Here is a 9,637-nt window from a genome sequence, read left to right on the forward strand (position 1 = left end):
CCTTGTGAGCTACCATGTTTTTTATCGTCTTTTAATTATTTTTTGATTTATTTATTTTGACTAGACGCATATCAGAAGAGACTTGGTGGGCACCGATTATTTCGCGAGAGAAAAATTTTATGAGTACATTTTTGCTCATCATCATTTAGTGTGGTGTATGTTTATCATTCTATTTATAATCGTTAAATGAGTTTAAATTTTGAGATTTGTGTTTATCCACCACACGAATCTCAAAAGTCAAGCTCATTTAATAGTGACTAATAAGATGGTGAGCATACATCACACTAAATTGTGATGAACAAAAATGCTCCCAAATTTTATTTGGTGTCTCTCACTTGATGAGAGATAGAAAAAGGAAGATATTGAAACGGTTACAAGATTTTGCATGTATGTAGAGAGCTTCCTATGAAATTATTAAATAAAACTTCCTTGCTCTCACCAGACGTGGTACCACTTAGTGTGAGGGTTACTCTAGTTAACGAACGAACAATAAATTGGATCATATGTAGAAAGCAAATATACGTAGATCACATGTAGAAAGAATCAGGTAGAACATCTAGGGACAAGAAGAAAGACAATAAATGGAGTCCTAATTTTATATGTGTAGCTCCACATCCACATGGTTCGAACAAACTTATAATTTGCCCGAGTCGAATCGATAACATCGACATAGCATGAGTTTACCGTCACATATCATTCTGGTTCAATAATACGTTTAATATGTATAAATATTTCTCTACATGATAATGTATTGTTTCAATTATCGTATTATTGTAAATCATATGATAGACATGTAAATTTTGTGTGAGTAAAAGCAACTGGTTACAAACAAAGGGTCCAGTTGAGTTTGATGCACAACCCGAAACTTGGACCATGCTCATACATACTATTTTTAGTAGACAAGGATTGTCTACTCTCCTTATTCTCGTGCCCTCCAATACTCTTTTGTTTGTGTGATCACGGTTAAGTCACGTCAACATTTTATATTACTATTTATTTTTGTCTTATTATCTCTATAAAAAAATAATATAAAATATAGACGTTGCTTAACCATGACCACACAAAACAAGAGAGCACAGGAGGGCACATGAACAAGGAGGGCAGACAACCCTTGTCCATTTTTAGTCCACGTTATATTTTATTTTATTTAGAAATTTGTGTGAGTAGCTAGGGAGGTAGACATAAAAATTCAAACCCTCAACACACGTTTGTTGAAAAAAATTGAAATGATTAGACATCTCTTTCGAAGAAAACATCACTAATTGATCTTTTCAAAGTGGAAAAATTTACGTGTTTATCTGTTAATATTAATTAAGTTGATTTGTTTTTAAGGAAAATTAACGAAAAGTTAAAAAAAAAATTAGTTTTAATGAAAAATGAAAAATAAAAATATAATAAATAATACCAGATAAAGGTAAAAATGTGATTTTTCGTTAAAAATGAACAATACCAGAATTGTTTTGTTAAAACTCTATTATTTTTATTGTTCATTTAACAGGATAATTGATGCTATTAATGGACTTTTATCTAATAATCCCCATTCATTTATCACTCCAACCTTTACCCTAAGTATTATTTTGCACTTTATAAAAATAGCTATAAACACATAAGAAATCACGAATCATGTAGGGTAATTTTATTAACACCCCACAATTTTATGAATGCATCATGTTGATGCACAAAACTGGAGGTTTTGAAACAACGTAAATCTGACCGTGAATCTACAAGAAATGTAAATAACACAAGATGTATCGTGGTTCATCTCAAGGTTTGGGCTACGTCCACACTGATTATGTGTTTATCTGTTTGTGAGGGAGAAAGATGGAGATAGCTTCTGAGGGTGAGAGAGCCCTTCCATGGCCTAAGGAATTGACCTTCCCTAATTGTGAGGGTGAAGAGTCATTTTATAGAATAATGACTTCTCACTTATTACATATTTGCCCATTCCTTTATTACATAATTACATTTAAGTTCCCCGAATATTTATACGAGATCTAAATACTGAGGCCCTAAGTATGGTATAAACAGTATTCCCCCAAGTCTTCAGTCAAGAGAGTCTTTTGGCTGGAGACTTGAAATTCAGTCCATGTGTGGGCCGAAGTAACTAGTTGTTATCTTGAACTGATGCTCGATATAAGGTGGTGCTCAATCTAAAATGATGTTTCAACTAGAAGTAGCACATGCTGCGAGGCTGCTCGGCTCGTGGCTTATGTTGCCTTGGTTGGCTCGGTTTGTGGCGTTGAAGGTGAAGGAGTCCCTTTTATAGAATAAGGGATTGCTCCTCAATACATGAACGATAGGCTAGAGTTGATGCTCTCTAATGATGGTGAGGGAGTCCCTTTTATAGAATAAGGGCTCGCTCCTCAATACATAAGTGATGGGCTAGAGTCCCCTAAGTATTTTTCATGAGTGCTCTCTAATGAAAGTGAGGGAGTCCTTTTTATAAAATAAGGGCTCGCTCTTCAATACAAAAGTGATGGGCTAAGTCCCCCAAGTATTTTTCATGAGGCCTAGTTGAGGCCTAATATATGGTACATAATGTAGTCCCTCAAGTATTCGGTCAATAGAGTCTGTTGGCTGGAGACTTCAAATTGAATCCATGTATGGGCCGAAGTGGCAGTTGTTCGGAGGCGGTATTTGTATACCCTGCACTGAAGCTTTGTAGGTGAAGCTTTGCAAGTGAAGCTTTGCAAGTGAAGCTTTGAAGCTAGAGCTCTGTAAATGGAGCTTTCGAAGCTGGAGCTTTTGTAAATGAAGCTTTTGAAGCTAGAGCTCTGTAAATGAAGCTTTTGAAGCTGATTGACATGAGTGATGCTCATGAATGTTTATGTTGATTGACATGAGTGATGCTCATGGATGTTGTCATGAGTGATGCTCATGAATGTTAACATGAGTGATGCTCATGAATGTTGACATGAATGATGGTCATGAATGTTTATGTATGATTGTCATGAGTGATGCTCATGAATGTTTATGTATGAATGACATGAGTAATGCTCATATATAATTTGGAGTACTGAGCGTACTTTTGATCACCTGGTTGGTGGCATGAAGGTGAGTACGGGTTGTACATTTCATCACCTGGTTGGTGGCATGAATGGCTAGTTGCCAAATGATATTAGAGTACGGGTTGTACATTTCATCACTTGGTTAGTGACATGAATGGTTAGTGTTGGAAATGTGCCCTAAAGCCAATCATGTGATGATACTTTACGGACATTTCACATGTTAAACTAATCTAGTTTTACATATAAAGGGCAAAGATTATTGTTTGAGCCGTCTCATATAAATGTTATATGCTTAAACGATAAAGTCCAAGGAATATGTGATTGGGAGAATGTAATCTAATGAAGTTAGATTCTTGAGACCATTCTTTCGTAGACACATCCTAAATGTTCCTGATCATAGGATTGCCAATTGGGCGTTGACAGTCCGTCAAGATCGGTACGTACTATGTCTTCTCTCAGGGAGAGTGATTAGTCTCTAGTCATTGGTGTGTGTGACATCAAGACAAGTACGGTAGGTGCTCAATAGAGAATGAGTTCACTGAACGCGGTCAACGAAGAGTTCTCATATTCCATGTCACATGAGAACTCATGGTTGGGATAATGCAAAGTAGTCATTTGACCTGAGGCATCATAGTTGTCTTGTGGTTAAGACCTTGATCTTTGATTATGTCAAAGTCATCCCACCAGGAGGGTGTCCACGGCATCGTTGGGGTCAAGCCGCTTAGCTATGGAGACAAGTGAATGCGCAACAAGGGATCTTTAACCTTCAAACCGTTTGAGGGAGAATACTCTCTGATATGATTTGAATCTCTGGCCAGAGTATGAATGAGATTAGGGAATGCGTTCCGAATCACATTCAAGGTAATCATATAAGCACAAGACACACATTGGATAGTAGACATGAGAAAATAAACTATCAAACCAAACAATGTGGTCAAGAGTATTAGATTAGAGAAGGACCGTATTGCATTTGTAATCTCGAACTGAATAGGTTCTCTAACCTCTTCTGATTAGCTTGGGTAACCATGATATGCTGCTAGGTGTCACTCATGGTTTGTGGAAGCCCTAGACGTGTATAATCACTAAAGGGAGAATTGAAAATAGTTTCAATTCACAATCGATGTAAAATGGTTTTAATCGCCCACTGCCTCGCTAAAAGGAACCTAATGGATCGCACACCGTGAAAGGTGGAGATTGGAGATTAAACGGAAATGAGTAAGAATGATTAAATGGTTTAATCATTTATTTATGGCAAGGATTAATTAATATGTTAATTAATCAAACGAATAAGTTCGTTAAAGACTTCGGGATAGTTTTGGACCTTAAGGCCCAATGGGCTTCGAACGTCAAGCCCATTAACTTAAGTTGTATGACAATTTAATGAATAAAGATTCATTAAAGCCCAAAAGCCCAAAATCCCTTAAATGGATGGCCATGATGAAATGAATTAGGGTTTTGGTTATTTAGGTCACTTAAAGAAGTGACTATATAAATGACTTTATAACTAAATATTCATTAAGTGAAAAAGGGTTGATTTTGGGGGAAAATGGGTGAGAATTGTCTCTCCATTTTCTCTCTAAAGAGGCCAACACCTTGGAGGGTACATCTAGCAATCCTACTACTCCAAGGTCACTCATTTCTTCTTCAATCGAACCTTGGTGTCGAGAATTAGAGGTTCTCAATTTTGGGAACTTGGAGAACCTATTCTTCCATACAAATCCATGGATCTAAGAAGCAAGGAATGAAGGCCCCTATCTCTTTGGGTGATTAGCCTTTGCTTATGCAAAGAGGAATCTACAAAGGTAAATTTCAACTCACTTTGTTTTTGAGTTGATTATTGGTTCACCAATCTACTAGGCTTTGAATTTCATGGGTTAATGTTTTGTATTTGAGTGCATATAAGCATGATTCCGCCTTTAATTGTTAATTGCATGCTATATGATGTTGCTCAAATGAACATGTTTTACAAAATAATTCCTTCAAGTGGTATCAGAGCCTAGGTCTAGTAGTTGGTGAATCCTTTTGTGTTTTGTAGTTCATAGTATGTGATCTAAAAGTTGTAATTGTTACAAGCTTTATTCTTGCTTCTTTGAAAGTAAATTTTGTTGGAAAATTTGCTATCTCAAATGTTGTAGATGTTGTTCATATGAGCATGAATATTGGAGCTAAAATTTGGTGCCATGCTTTTGGGAAAATTCGGCCAAAATCAAAGGGTGAATTTTTGGGTTCTTGTTTGACTTGTTAAAAGTGTTTTAATGTGTTCTTTGGAACCCCTAAGTACCCTAGTTTGGTTAGATGTTATTTCCCTTAAGTAAGAATGGTTTTGGAATGTTTTTTGGTGGAAAAAGTTCATGGAAAAATTTGGGTTTTTCATGGATGTTCTTCATTGTTCTTGATGTTCTTGCCAAGAACAAAAAGGTTTGGTGTTTTGATTCAAAGTTTTGAATTATTTCATAAAGTATATGTGATATGTTTTTAAATGATTTATTATGTATTTAAAGTGTTAAATATTTGTATAAATGATGATTGAAATAATTGTGTTTGAATTATTTCAAAAACATATCTTATCTTACATACACTTGCATGTTTTTGACAAAACTCACAAATCAACACACACACCAACCTTATCCCTCCCTAAAACCAGCCACTCCCTCAAAGGGAGTACTTTTGGGGCTTTTATGCAATTACATAAAGTTTTGATACTTTTGTGTATTTGCACTTTGGCCCAAAAGTTTACGTTTTTACGTTTAGGTCCAAAAACGCTAAAGGACAAATTGTTTTGTTCCTTTAATGATGTTTTTGCATTATTAAAAGTTTGGGTTCTAGTTGTATTTACATGAAGTTGTGACTTTTGTGTATTATACAAAGTGACCCCAAAAGTTTTTGTATTTGCAATATGGCCCAAAAGTTGAGGTTAATTGCAAGATGGCCCAAATAGGATGAGAACAAAATTGTTTTGTCTCTTTAAATGAGAATTGGATTTTCATTTTGTTTAGCTCCATTTAAATCAATTTTATGGATACAAAAACCAAATGAAAATGTTGCATTCAATTAATTAGTTAAAGTGTTAATTAATTAAAGGGTGATTATGAACCTAAGCCTAATATAATTGAGCTATGTGAAAGGCGTTTCAAATTTGTTTGAACCATGGGAATGTGTAGATTAAATTTTGGTTGTAATTTGATTTGATCAAATGTTGTAAAAGGGCTTAAGCTCTTCTTTACTTTAAAGTAATTTGTTATATGCAAATGTTGTAATGAGCATAAGCTCACCTTTACTTTGAAGTACTTCTTTCTTGCTTTATACGATATGCATGAAAATGAAGTAGTTGGGTCCAACGCCCATAAGACAACACGCCTTAATGTGATTAAACGCGTAACTAAAATCAATCTTCATTCCTAGACTGAGGTTCAACACAAGGCTCGTGTTGAATCTAAACAAAGGTTCATAATCATCCTTAGGCCCTAAGGCAACTATGTAGTCCATCAAATGAATGCAAAGTTTATGTTAGTAGTATCATATACTCTTGCTTTAAAAATCGTTTTAAAAGCATAGTGGGAGTATTATGTACAACTAAAACAATGAGATGGACCAATAGTTGTTATAGGACCAAAATAGTTTTAATAGAGATTAAAATGTATGTTTATATGTGATGAGACCTAAAACCCTCAACCAAACCAATATTAAGTTGATAAGCGAGAGATGTTTAGAATATCTCTTCGTGGCCTTCCACCGTGGTGGGATCCAATCGTTTATGACTTGTACACCGGCTTCACCCTATCATGGGGGAGTACACAGTGCATGCTTATACTCAGGAGGAATCCATATACATATGATGAGGTGAGTGTAGGCAACGAGGATAGCTATATATCGTATCATCGTGAGGCTATTCTTGAACCCCTTCACACACTAAGCATGGTGGGAAGAACTTAACTAAGTGCAATGGAACCAATATCATATCATTGTGAGGTTACATTCTCTAGAGGCCAAATAAGATGGGTACTTGCATGAGTTGCAAATGAGTAAGCGTACTCTCTCATTATTATTGTTGCTAGCCATATATCGTATCATCGTGAGGTGGGCTTGGTAATAGTGAGCCTCCCATAACCTACTAGGAGTTTCATCCAAAACTCTCGAATTCCTATGAGGGATATGGAATTTGCCAAAAATAGTGGGTGGTGCTATTTTGATTTAAAGACCCGAATCAAATGGCTTAAAATCAATCAATTTATATTCGTTATGTATTTGTTTACCAATATATTTGCAAACGCTATCCAACACTTGACAAAACCGAATGTTTTAGTTTCCGGACTTAGGTACCACAATCCCAAAGAATGTCTTAAAAGGATTGCATATGTATCTAAGTAGTCTCATCCTCACAATCTTCCTATTGATAATGTATCATTAGAAGAATATGTTAGAAAATGTCTATCATAAAGAGGACAACACTTTTAATGTCATAATTCTTCAATTACAATTTGTTGTATGAAGAAATAGGAGTTGCTTTGAACAACTCTTAGTCAATGCAAACACTTAGTGCTTGTTTCTTTGTTAAATGAACAAAGAACTTGAGAAGAAAGCACAAAGGCATGAACACTTAAATGTGCCATGATTCTTCATTTACAAATTGTTGTATGAAGAAATGAGAGTTGCCTTGTACAACTCTTGAAGGTTTGTAATTATGTTTAGAACATAATGGTTGGTTGACAAAAATAGTCCATTAACATGGACTTATGATGATTTTGAATCATTGAATGTTGAAGTGATAAACCACTTAAACGAGACGGAAACTAGGCAAGGACTTCACCTTTGTTTCCCTATCCTAATCGTTCACTAAGTTTATTGTAAACTATATAGTGAACAATAACCACATACTCTCCAAAATGTTTGATGTGTATAACACAATTGAAAAAGGTTTCAAGAGAGATAGTGGGAGTTTAGGGACCATGACTAATGTAGTCAAAGGTGAAAGTCAAATAAAGAAGATAAATAACTCCAAGGGAACAAACTTTCTTTATGAAAGGATGGATATTGGAAGGGGTATTTGCAAGAAATGTCTTGCAAGTGTCAAGGACACACCTTTCGAAGGTGTTGTAAATTGTTCTTGAATAGTTCAAAACAGTTGGTTCTTCTACTTGAATGCATGATTCTGTATTAGTGACTATGTTTTACAATCGTTGTAAAAGTGTGGCTAATAAGAAGTAGAAGATAAATGAGAGAAGAGAAAGTACTTCACATTCGAAACGTGAATCAAATGTAGATCTCTGCGAAAGCAGATGGTACTTACTTCCTCATATGAACTACCAAAGAAATTGGAAAAACATAGATTGTCTTTGTATTCCAATTTTAAGGAACTAAATTCAGTCACTATGTGAAATGGATAAATGTTTTGTTTGACAAAACAATGTTCTTTATTAATCAATGATTGGATTATGGTAATCTAATTAATTATCTCTATAGTAGAGATAATATGGTGGTGTTAACTGTTTAGAAAATAATGATGCTTAAAACCCAAAAGGTTGCAAGGTAGTGACTAATCCCAACTAAAGTTGTGATACCTCTAAAACATAAATTACGAGTTGGTCATAAATGGATGCTTTGGATCGTTAGATCCGGATCCAATACCTTCTTGTTAAAATTGTATGGAGGCGAAATGTTCGAATCTTTATTCTTTTGGAAAGAAGAAAGAATCACAAAGTTGTTGAGGTTAATTCACTTAGATGTTAGTGGCACTTGTCCACAAACATAATACTACTCATGTTGGATAACATTCACCGAAGATCACTCTCGGTTGGACTATAGTTTATTTTGAATAAACACAAGTCCGAATACTTTGCAAAATGTTTCAAAGAATTCAAGTAATGTAAGTTGATGAGTAAGACATCTAAAGTATTTACCTCCTTAGATTTGATCCAAGGAAAGGTAACACTTTAGATGAGTTTCCTTGAAAGATATCAAGGAAAATAGCATCATAAGATAATATATTTCTCCATTAGGAGAAGAACGAACTCGAATAAGATTTAGTTCGTTAGATATTATCTATTTCCCATATATAGGATATATACTTCTAAAAACAATATGATTGTCAATGAGAAGATCTTCCAATATTTTCATGACTCCATAAGATGTAGTTGGAAAAGAAAGACAAATCTTAAGCATGTTAAAGATTTGGGGTTGTGTGCTAACAAGCAATATTTGTTTGATAACAATCTTGTAGGATATCCTTAAAATAACTTTTGGATATCGCTTCTATAAACCAACTAACAAATGTTGTTTTGTTGGGTAGTTCATTGTAATTCTACAATGTGATTTGCCTAAAAGCAAATGAACGAGAGATAGAACTCAAAGAATGAGTTCTTTGAGAGACAAGAAAGTAATCAACAAATATAACAACCTAGTTCCTATACCACAAGCTCCAAGGTAGTCGATAAGGATTTATAAACCGTCTCAGTTGAATGGTTTTGAACTTTATGACTATGTCATAGAGTTGCACCTCTTAATTCGAAAGAAATAAGAATGAAAATCCTTATGACTACATTGAGTGCATATACGATATATACTCAAGGAAATGGTAAAGTACCATTTGACTCGAAATAATGAAACCTTCATAGCTAATTGGTAGCTTAAGG

This window comes from Malus sylvestris, chromosome 4 (assembly GCF_916048215.2).
Source record: "Malus sylvestris chromosome 4, drMalSylv7.2, whole genome shotgun sequence".
Classification (NCBI taxonomy): Eukaryota; Viridiplantae; Streptophyta; class Magnoliopsida; order Rosales; family Rosaceae; genus Malus; species Malus sylvestris.